General features: G+C 41.5%; 1 pseudogene; it reads left to right on the top strand.

The window, feature by feature from the left end:
• The first annotated feature begins 4,854 nt into the window (after nt 1-4,854).
• LOC147312934 (uncharacterized) lies at nt 4,855-11,452 on the top strand (annotated as a pseudogene).
• Nucleotides 11,453-11,668: the final 216 nt, after the last annotated feature.

The following is an 11,668-nucleotide window of genomic DNA, read 5'->3' as shown; positions in this document are numbered from 1 at the left end:
TCTGGAGTTTAAGCTCCTCTTGGCTGAGAAACCTGGGACAAACATGTGAACAAGACCTGAATAATACCAGTAATGAAGACTTCTCTCCAAAGATCAATAAAAGGAAGCCCCAATCTGATGAGAGTCTAGCAAAATATGGTTCACTCCACTTGCCTGAAATGGTTAGCAGTCCAAGGCATTTCAGTTGTAGAATGATTGGGTGCAACAATGAAACAGATGTGAGATGAGGGAAGTGCCAAATGTTCCTTTGTGTCTCCAAATAAAATCAGTACTTCCTCAGATATCCTAAATAAATTGACTTTTGTGAAATAGAAAGTTCAGTGCCATCACTTATTCCTAAACCAATAGTTTACAGCTAGTGAAGTGTCAGTGACTTCTGGGTTGGTCCCTGATCTTCATCTTATGAGATTGTTATTTTAATAACACTTGATTTATTTAAAAGAAAAAAGGAAAAAAAAGAAAAAACGAAAATATTTTCTCCCTGTTTTTTCTTATTCTCTGGGTCTCAGGAGGACATTACGTCCCTCTCCACTACAAGACTCTTGTTATGTCTACAAAACAAAATGTGCCAGTCATATTAAAATCATCCTCAATTCTATTCTGGCGCTGTCTCCCGACTTTTCCTGACCTGATTCTGCGCGTGGACGGAGCAGCAACACAGACGACTCGACTAACGTACTACCTTAATTTCACTATAGCAGGGCACGCACACATCAATGCAACCAAACACATTTTGCTATAAATCTAGTTAATTTTAGTCAGTTTTGTGAACATTCAGTACAGTTTTAGTTAGTATTCCTTTTTGTTTTGATTTTATTACCGTTAACGCAAATTCTTTCCACTTCTACTTTTCGTTATTTCATTTGTTGTCTTTAATAATAATAATCTCCTCTGCACCCTTGAATAAACACCATTAACATGATCAACCTTTTGCTGCTTGTTATTTCACCATCTTATTGAATCAAATACTTCATGCTTATGTGGTTTACGACATTATATTTATCTAAATCTCCACTTTGTGTCTAAATGTTTGAAGAATTTTTGAGGGTCAAATTTTGAGAATTTGACCATAGTGAAAGTTATGGCATTATCACCCCCTTTGGGGATTACCTTTTTCCAGTTTTGATGATATTCCTCCCCGTTCTTTATTTTTTTGCAAGTACCCCTCTTCGGTGGCGAGAAACTGTTGGTGTGATCAAGCGGGTGCTGTAAAAACAAAAGCTCAGGACAGAACAGTCACCAGTCATGTACTTCATTCAAAATTAACAAATATCAAGCTTCATATTGATCCTCTGAGTGTAATGGTACATTCTAATTTGCACTTCTAAAAACAATATTTTCTTTATTTTACTCTTGTTCTTGTGCAGCACCACCCCTCAGCACATGCCCCTGTTATTTTATCTTACTTTTAAATTGTTGACTACTTCAAGAGAGCGCCCAAAAGACGGGGACCAGTGTTTATCATTACATATCTCCATTTTGAGTGTGGCCGTCTATCATTCCCCTCTTATTCATAGACCTCGGTGGAGGGTTTTTTGTTTGTTTGTTTTTTTTTCTAAAATTAATTCACTCTCTACATTGACCCACTATGGTTAATAATAACATGCTCAGTCATGAGTGGGATTAAACCTTTTCTTCACTTTAGCATTTAATATTCCCAACAATATAATGTGATACCTTAATTAAAACACAGCTACTAAAACACAATTTCCTTAATGCAAACATCAGTAGCTCAAAATTAGCAACCAAAGGGTTCAGTCTGCAGTTCACACTGCTGTGAAGCTACAGCTCTTTAGTCTCTGTCATTCTTCTGTTCTTGCAGACAAAACAAAGCAAAACAAAACATCCACCCTTCTTTTACAGGCTGGGTGAATTGTCTGTGGACATTCAATAATCCTAAAGTCAGCACCGTTTTTGTCTCAGTATCAAGTCAGTTAAACTTTTAGTCGTCAGTCCATGACTTTTAGTCGTCAGTCATATGCATACATCCACACACATTCATACCAAAAGTTGCTGATAATGGAGTCTCACGCGCAGCCTATTCGAGGCTCCATCACCAGCAAGATGACGTCATCATTTTAAAGGAAACAGCTCCTTGTTTGTTTTTCCTTCTTTGGACTGGATTGACTCGCTGCAATCCTTTTAGGCTTCAGGATCAGTGTCCCATATAAGTGAATTTTCTCCCAAGCTCATTATAATCATGGAGAAAAAATACTTTGCGACTGTTTTCAATAAGAATATTTTATAGGGCTTTAAAGTTCAATCTCTCAGGCCTGGATTAAAGAGCTGATTTGTTAAATCAGGAACTCACAAAATACCAAAATATCACCACCGGTGGATCACACCTCTCAGATGTTCTTATCTCAGTGCACTGTAACGAAAGCAAACACAGACGTAACCAATTAAACACTCATATAATAACAGATACTGGGGCCCATTGCAAACATGTCCAAAGTTCAAACCATCTTTCTCTCTCTTAGAGAAAGAAAACAATCCAAACCTCACTGATAGAATCAACCTAGTATCAAACAAAACCCAAAGATCAACCAAAACTCCTTTTTGCACCAACAAAACATGTTGGATTTACTTGACTCAATAGTGGACACTAGTTACACACCAACTCTTTACTTTGGCAAAAACGTAAACAACTAAGTTGAATCAACACAACCTTTTCATAATCTCTTCGAAATAAAACTCACACCATTCATTCATCATTTTCGCTCTGTACCACTGCTCCTTGTTAGACTGTGTGAAGCACAGTAAACAATTCAGTGGAGGCTTTGAGCCATAAACAGACATCACGCACAGACATTGTTTTCATTATCAAAGTGCTTCAGACCATGTCCTCTAAATCTACACAAATGCCCTCTGCGTGGCATGAAATACATTTAAGCAATAAATAATCAATCAGTTCTTGCTGTTGTAACCAACTCCGTATTTGGATGTTTGTGTGCAGCATTTGTTAGTAAAGCATTCTTCATTGCATCAGCGTGTGTGTGTGTGGATCACTGCTCAGTTCATTGAATCAACATTTTAATTTGTGTGTGTGTGTGTGTCATTTCTCCCTCAATCAACGAGTGCATATGTTCATATGTATGTTTCTTTTCACTCTGAGTCGGTGCATGTAGATGTGTGTGTTTGTGTGGGTGTTTGTGTTCATCACTTTCCTGTTGTAGTGTTCTGGGTAAACCACGGCCTGAAGCGTGCCCTGGGTCCTGCCCTCCTCCTTTTCAGTCTGTTTGCATCCATTGGTGCTGCTGCTCAGAGTTCTGTCCATACTGGTTCTGGCCCCAATTGAGGCAGTCCTTTTCTCCAGTGTCCAGCATCTTCTCCTTTTTTCGCTCCTCCTTAACTTGACCCTTTTGCTTCGGTCTTCCTTCAGGGTTTTGATACGCAGCTCAATTGTCTGGATGTCCGTTTGTTGCTTGCAGAAGTGCGACTGCTGTCCGTTTGTTTGCAGGTGGAACGGCTGACATCCAGAAGGTGTATAGGAGAGTCTGCAGCTTCCACCTCCCCAGTGGAAGACCTCAATCTTTGTTCTGTTAGTTTAACACAGGCCTCAAGGCTCTCTGGGATCCCTGCTTGCACTTTCAAGCCCACGGCTCAGGTCGTAGTCGTGGTCCCATTCCAGGGGAATGGAGTCCATGGTTGTTTGGGTGTCTCGGCCCGAGCGTTCAGTCCGGAGCTGGGCAGCCCAGGACGCTGAGCGATCGGAGGACGGCAGAGGCGACAGGAAGCCATCCCCCTAACGTTCGCTCCATAGCAGACCGGACAAATCACACTGCTCATCTAGCTCCAGGATGCTCCGGCCTGATTTCAAGTCCGGTGTCTTGGACTCCAAGCCTGATGGGTTCGATTTTCAGCTAGCTCCTCCTGGGCCATGCTCAGTTTCTGCTCTGATGCCTCGAGGTCTTATTGAGGGCAGAAACCTCAGAGTCTTTTCCGTAGAAATCAGATTTAAGTCCATTGATGTTTTCCTTGCTTTGCTCCACGGCCTTTTGCGGCTCTGCTGTTCGGCTCTTCTCAGAGGTCAGCTCCTGGCCGAGCCCCGACACCTGTGCCTTCAGCTTATTTTCTCCTGGTGTTTTGTCCATTCTGAGGTGCCTCCTGACCTCAGTTACTCCTCCTGTCTCTGGCCCGCCCTTTTTGCTGCCCGATGGTCATTGTTGGTCCGTCACTGTCCTGCACAGTTTTAATGCAGAGTGGTTAAGGTCAGCATGGTTTTGCTCGGCCTCACTTTTCATCTGGGCTTAATGGGCGTCTCGTCACAGCTCTGTCAGCTGAAGCTGTCTTTTTCCATATGGCAAGAGTGTGAAGAGTGTGTGAGAGGGGTGTGTCCGATCAGGCACAATGCTGGTGGCTTTGCGAGTGCCTCGTTTTCCAAATCCAGATGTTTATTTGTCACGTACACAGCAACAGAGAGAACAGTCTGTTGTTGGGATGGCTGAGGTCTTTCACGATCTTCCTGGTCTTGGTCCAGCACCGCCTGCTGTAGATTGAGTGCAGGTCAGGGTGCTCGGAGCGGATGGTGCGCTCAGCTGATTGCACAACCCTCTGTAGAGCTTGTCTGTCCGGCATGGTGCTGTTCCCGAACCAGACAGTGATATAGCTGCTCAGGATGCTCTCAATAATTCCTTTATATAAGGTGGTCAGAATCGGTGGTGGGAGCCGGGCCTTTCTCAGTCTTCTCAGAAAGAAAACACGCTGACAGAAATCTCCCCGTGTAGTGAAACGGGCCTTGGATTTAACTCTCTCCGTCTCTGCTGCCTGAGATCGTTTTCCTGCAGCACTGTTGACAGTTTCAAGTTGTTGTGGGTCCAGCTGCTTTAGCATTTGGTCAGAGTCACATCGAAGATGGTAAAGGAGAGAGCAACGATGGTAGAGGGGAGAGCAGGAGTCCAGGGTCAGCCTCGGCTTTTCCGGGCCGACAAAGCAGCCTGTAATCAAGCATAAAGAGAAAAAACAAAACAAAACAAAAACAAAAACAAACGAACAGGAAAATCATGTTGTATTGGCTGTGTTACTCAGAGAGGGGAAAAACAACGGGACCAGGCCCTGTGTCAGCCTTCTCTCCCCCTTTTTTTGTTTTTTCTCACCATATAATCCTCTCATAACCCACCAAGCTGACAGGACAACACAGGTACATGTTAAAATTCTTAAGATCATGTTTAAAGCACAAAAATGGAATTTTCTTTCATTCAGTAATCACTTGTATTAATCAATCAGAAGAAAACATGTCACAATTTGACTTTTATTAACCACTAAATTTGTCGTGTTATCACTGGTTGTGATTTTTTTTTTTTTTTTTTTTTGAAGTTAAGCTGTTGTCCTGCAACCCAGAGGGTTTATTTGTTAGTAGTGGATAAACTTTATTGTGTAACGGCGGGTGTATGTTAAGCTTCACTGCTTTAAACTTGCTGGAAAATCTTCACGTGTTCATGGGTGTAAGCTGTTTCTTCATTGCGTGTATGTGCGTTTGTAGGTGGGCTAATTTAACGTTTTTTTTTTTCTCAAACGAGGCATTTCTCTAGCACGTGCCTCTCTCTCACATTTCTCTGCTTGTGTGTGTTTTTATTTCACCTTTTTGTTGTGATGCTCCAGGCGCCTTCCCAACCTCCACAAGTCTGTTGGCCGCAATTTTATGTGTTAAAACTTCTCTTAATTTCTCCTTTAATTCTCTGCTAGCTGCTGTCTTTTCCACAGCTGCTGATTCTTGCTGAGTTTGGTTTCCATTACTATAATTTTGCTTCGGCCGCCGTGCTTGTGGGGGCAGTTGGTCCAGCCCCATAGCCACCTGTATCAACACACTGAGAGATTTATTTAATATCATTTTCATCACTGTTAAATAGACTAGCAGGCAAGACGCCCACCTTTGCACTGCAGACTACATGCCAGTCTCCCAACACACTCCTCTCTGAGTTTCCGCTTTAAACTCCAACATCATTCACACCCTAGTCATTCAAAACCTTATTTGTAGTATCATAATCAGCAAAATCAGCGTTTTACTTACAGGCATGTATCATTGTTTGCAAATCAAAATTATAAAACTCAAAAACACGCTAAACAGGAAGCAAAGTCCTCTGTGCGCGTCACAGCTCATTTGCATGTTCACACACCGTCTAAAAATAGCTCTCAGCGCTGCAGCTGCGCTCTCATCACCCACAGGGTCACACAAAGCTCAGACAAAACTCTATTTTATATCACAAAGACGTCTTATATTTACAACCACTGACAGGCCTGACAGATTCAGCACCTAACAAATTTCGACAAATTTAAAATAACGGGTCTCACCGAAGAAAGTCTCACTTTTTTGTAGTCAATCAAACAGTATCTGTTACTTCTGGGAACAGTTTCTGACCTAACTTCTAAATCCCTAACTCAATTTAACTGTGTCCAAAAAAGCACATCACACCATTTAAAACGGTGAGGAGATTCTAACTCCTAGCTTATTTCAGGATGCCCTGTACCCCACAGTTAAACCAAACTGAACTAACCCTGTTCGCCGACAGGTCAAGACCGCGCGTCCACGGCCAGGAGGGAGCGTAACCTCCGGGCTATGTGCTTCTTAGCAGACTTCTGGGCTGCCGTCCTATAACAATTTTCACCTAAACAATTTTGACAAATTTTACCATAACGGGTCTCACCGAAGAAAGATAACTTTTTTACGACCAATTAAACAGTCTCTGTTACTTCTGGGAACAGTTTCTGTCCTAATTTCCCTACCAAACTACCTGAGCCTTCAGCTCAATATCCAGGGACTCAAACCCAACATTCTCTGTTACTTCTGGGAACAGTTTCATATTTCTTCAACTTCATTAAATACTCTTAAGCAACTTTAACTGCATAACACACGGTGATTCTCATCAAAATCAAAACAGACACCCACCAGCAACGTCAGTGAGTAAACTTTTAATTTAATGCAGCCCAATTTGGCACAATTTGGGAATCAACTCAACAGGCAGTGCCTTACCTTTAGAAGCACCCGCGGAGCTCACTCACATCAGATCCCTGGTCCGTGCCTGTCCGCTCGACAACCTCAGACCGTCCACACCTCGCACGTCCACCCCAATACCACAGGACGAGCCCCCAAAATGTTAAGGTTCAAAATATTGGGGATGGAGACAAGAGAAAAAACCACAATAACAACACTGGTCCGGTCGGGTTGAGTCAAACGATGATTTAATGATCACACACGTGGGAGATGGACACTGATGCAGACAGCCTCAAAATCTCAAAATGGTGGAGCATTGCTCAAACTTTTATAGCCTCTGGTGCCTCCACCTTATCATAAAAAGCCTAAACATTCACATGCTCTCTCTCACACAGTGCCTGAGCTACGACCTTGGCTCCCTGTTTATCTGCTCCTGCTGAAATGGGGCAGAAAACTCCAGCACACTCTGTTCTCTTCTACTCAGACAAATTAGACAATAACCTTCTGCGAACAGTATTTCTTATAACTCAGCAATATAATGCATCATAAAACAATATCATTCATTCACAACAAGTCAGCAGTTTAATGTAATGCAAATCAGTTTAACTAATGCAATAGTTATCAGCTTCTTCTAATTCAGGAGAATAATGCAAACTAAAACTACATAATAATTCACAATCTTTAATTAGGGGTATAACATGGCATAAAATAATATTAGAATCTAACACATGTTATACCCCTAATTAAAGATTGTGAATTATTATGTAGTTTTAGTTTGCATTATTCTCCTGAATTAGAAGAAGCTGATAACTATTGCATTAGTTAAACTGATTTGCATTACATTAAACTGCTGACTTGTTGTGAATGAATGATATTGTTTTATGATGCATTATATTGCTGAGTTATAAGAAATACTGTTCGCAGAAGGTTATTGTCTAATTTGTCTGAGTAGAAGAGAACAGAGTGTGCTGGAGTTTTCTGCCCCATTTCAGCAGGAGCAGATAAACAGGGAGCCAAGGTCGTAGCTCAGGCGCTGTGTGAAAGAGAGCATGTGAATGTTTAGGCTTTTTATGATAAGGTGGAGGCACCAGAGGCTATAAAAGTTTGAGCAATGCTCCACCATTTTGAGATTTTGAGGCTGTCTGCATCAGTGTCCATCTCCCACATGTGTGATCATTAAATCATCGTTTGACTCAACCCGACCGGACCAGTGTTGTTATTGTGGTTTTTTCTCTTGTCTCCATCCCCAATATTTTGAACCTTAACAAACCCTAACCTCATAAAAAACATTTACAGATTACAGCATATTTATCTTTTAATAACCTATTTATCCAGCACTGCCTAATAATCAGTATAAAAGCTCTTTTAGAAGCCAAGTGACAGTATAAAAAAATGTAAGTTTCTATTTGTCAATAGAAAATTGTACTTAGTAGTCAGTATAAGCTTTTAATGATATAAGTTTACATGTGATAGAATACTGCATGATGACTCTGTCACAGGCTGGGTGTCTGACCCAGCGCTCTGAGTTCATTTTGTATTTGTCTCATTTTAGATATGTGATTAGTTTGTGTCATTCCTATTTAGCTTTAGTTAAGGAAAGGCAGTTATTATTTATTGTTTCCTTGGTTTCTATGTTTGAGTTCTGGTATCGTTCATCACGTGTTAAGTCTGTTAAGCTTGTGTTGTCATGTCTAGTTTCAGTGTTTCCTGTTTTATTTTGAAGGAGTCGTGTGTTCTTCGTTGTTCATTGTATTTAGTTTCACTTTAGTCTGGAGTTCCACTTGAAATTTTTGTTTGTTTTGTTTTTTTAATTTTTTCCTCGGTTTCCATGTGTTCCCACTTCCCCTAATCACCTCCTGGGTATTTAAGTCCTCTGTTTTCAGTGTGTCATTGTCAGATTGTCTGCTTTGTTTGCAAGCCAAGAAGTTGTGTCAAGTTTCCTCATGTCAAGTCCATGTTCCTGTTGTAGGTTTTTAGTTAATTTAGCTCACCCAGTTTAGTTTATTGTTAGCCTTGCCTTTTGCCTTTTGTTTACAGTTATTTTGCCAGCCTCAATAAACGGCTCGTTTTCTGTTATTCAAGTCATGTTTCACATTTTGTTTTCGTCTGCATTTGGGTCCACCCTTCACTCTACACACACTCAGCCCTGCTGATTGTGACAGACCTTTTGATGACTTAGACTGATTGTTCACTATAAGACTTGTTCTGTTCTTTTCTTATCAGTTTCTTTCCACAGCGATAGTAAGAGCTGAACAAACAGTTTCACTCCCTACCGGGAAAAGGAGCTGCTTCCCACAAACCGCACACGCACACACATACACATACGCACATGCTCACGTATCAACATTCCACTGAACAAATGTATTCACTGTTGTATTACTCTTTTTGTGTATAAATAAAGACAAGTGCAAGAACAGAGCGCGCACATCACAGGGCCCCCACTGTGGTGTGACCGCCCTTGCAAGTAAAAACTGCAGCGTGTGTGTTTCTACTCTCTGACTCTCAGCTGAAGTGTCTTTTAGAATAAATCTCTTGACATTTATTTTGGTCCTTCGAGCCTTATTGATTTATCTAGTGGCTCACTAATAACTGATAGTGAAAAAGGTCGCCCATGTATAATTTCAAATGGGGACAGTTTGTTATTTCCTTGTGTTATTCTTATCCACATTTTGACTAGGCCTACACATTCTGGCCATGGTCTGCCAGTTTCTTCCACTGTTTTCCTGAGCCTTTGTTTTATAGTGCCATTTGTTCTTTCCACTAATCCTGCACTCTGTGGATGGTAGGCACAATGGTGTTTTATACTGAAACCTAGTGCTTCAGATACTTTGCTGATCAGGTGTAGGAAAATGTCCTCTTTTTGGTCTTAAGTTACCTTGGGTATTGTGTTTTTCGCAGGTAATGCATGTTCTTACATATTCTTTTGCTGAAGTTTCAAAATTTATAGTGTAGAATTGTCGGTTTATCATAAAGACCATTCGTCCCGTTGAGACATGGCTCAAACCATGGCTCACTAAAGCAGATGTTTTGTGTAATGATTTGGGAAGATTTTGTTCGCCCTGCAGTACTGATAGTGAAATGGTGTCTTTTTCATGTGATGTTAATAAGACTGTGGGTGCTGCCTTTGCAGCTTTGTCAGCAAAATTGTTTCCCTTTGTAATTTCAGAGTCATCCTTCTGATGTGCTGCACATTTGCAAATTGCTAAATGTCATATCACATAAGGAGTTTCCTCCCATGTAAACAGATGTGTGCCATGATAAAACCTTCCTCCAAACACTAGAAATAAGAAAATAATTTCAACCCTTGTTACATCTTATTCACTTATTTTATAATCCAGTCATTTTTCCAAATCCAGTATCAACCAACTAATTTGCACAACAGCTCATAATGCGCTAAGTTGACAGGTCAACAGAAATGCATGTACAAAATATTATCACAAAAGAGAATTTCCTTCATACAGCATCCCTTTTGTCAGCCTTCCAAAAGCACTTTCCTCATCCAGCTGGCATGTTGTCAGGCTTATTGGCTTTTAGAGTGATGTTCACTTCCTAAGAGCAACTGAATACCTTACACTTAAGAGTCAAAGGTTTCAGGGGCAGACAACTGTAAGACACTTTCTCTCTTATCACACATCCATCGTGAGGAAAAAATGGATACTTATGCATTCGCTTATTTCTTCCTACCTCATTAAAGGGCCCTTGAGAAGTCATGACAGAGTGTTCGCCGAGTTGATCTTAGTCTCGAAAGGACTGTAATCAAAATAAAGTCCAGTCACTGGGGAATGGAGGCAACATGCCCAGGAGTGGTCTGTCACATTCATACTATTACTGCAGCTGTAGGCAGTTGACCGGCAACACAGCTGATGCCGACAACAGCTAAACCACAAGGCAGACAGAAAAGATGGACGCATGACAACTCTCACCTAAGTGACATGACACAAGACCACATCCACCCTTGGATGAATAATGCCTGGTACCGCTATATCCACAACAGGACCAGGGCAGAACCGGAAAATACAGACTGTTATGTCTGTTCTCATATGCCCAGCACGTCGACACACTCCACACTATATGGTAAATATATGAACAACACTCAAGCCAAGTGTGCCGCTGGCTTCGCTGGCATTGGATTCCAACACAGCCAAATCACCATCGACAAGACAAACCCATCTATCATTTACACGCTTCACGTCAACCTTCTAGGAGGGTTACAACACAAGAAAATCACCATTGAAGATGTTGTACTTGATAAAGGAGCATGTGATCAACTTTTCTGGATCAATTTCAATGTGACAAACCGGAATACATCCATCCACTTCCCAGTGTTCTTGGACCAAACACCAGGAACACCATTAGACTGGACCATCTAATGGCACATACTGGGTGCAAGGGATATTTCATACTGCCCCCAGGCTGGACAGGAACATGTGCTCTCATATTCCTGTCAGACCACACTTTCAGGATGACCACAGTAAACACCACTTCTACAGTACGCCGGAAAAGAAGATCAACGCCCCCTGAAATTCAACCACATGACCCAATATGGGGGAGCGACGTACCCGAGGAATTCAAATTATGGACTACCAGACAGAAAGTACTCCATTCACTGTTCCCCTGGGTGGGAACCGGAAAGAACATGCTGAGGATTGAAACTCTGGACTACCGTTTTGGACTTTTCCTGAACGCTTCGTGCAAGATCAACGAACAGCAGAACCAGGAAATCAATGCATTACGAAT

Source organism: Aulonocara sp. 'chitande type north' Nkhata Bay, linkage group LG15 (genome assembly GCF_057382095.1).
Source record: "Aulonocara sp. 'chitande type north' Nkhata Bay isolate Kocher_YH1m ecotype deep benthic linkage group LG15, A_spYH_male_GT1.1, whole genome shotgun sequence".
NCBI classification, from domain to species: domain Eukaryota; kingdom Metazoa; phylum Chordata; class Actinopteri; order Cichliformes; family Cichlidae; genus Aulonocara; species Aulonocara sp. 'chitande type north' Nkhata Bay.
Note: the sequence above shows the minus strand (reverse complement) of the source record. Positions and strands in the feature narration are given on the sequence as shown.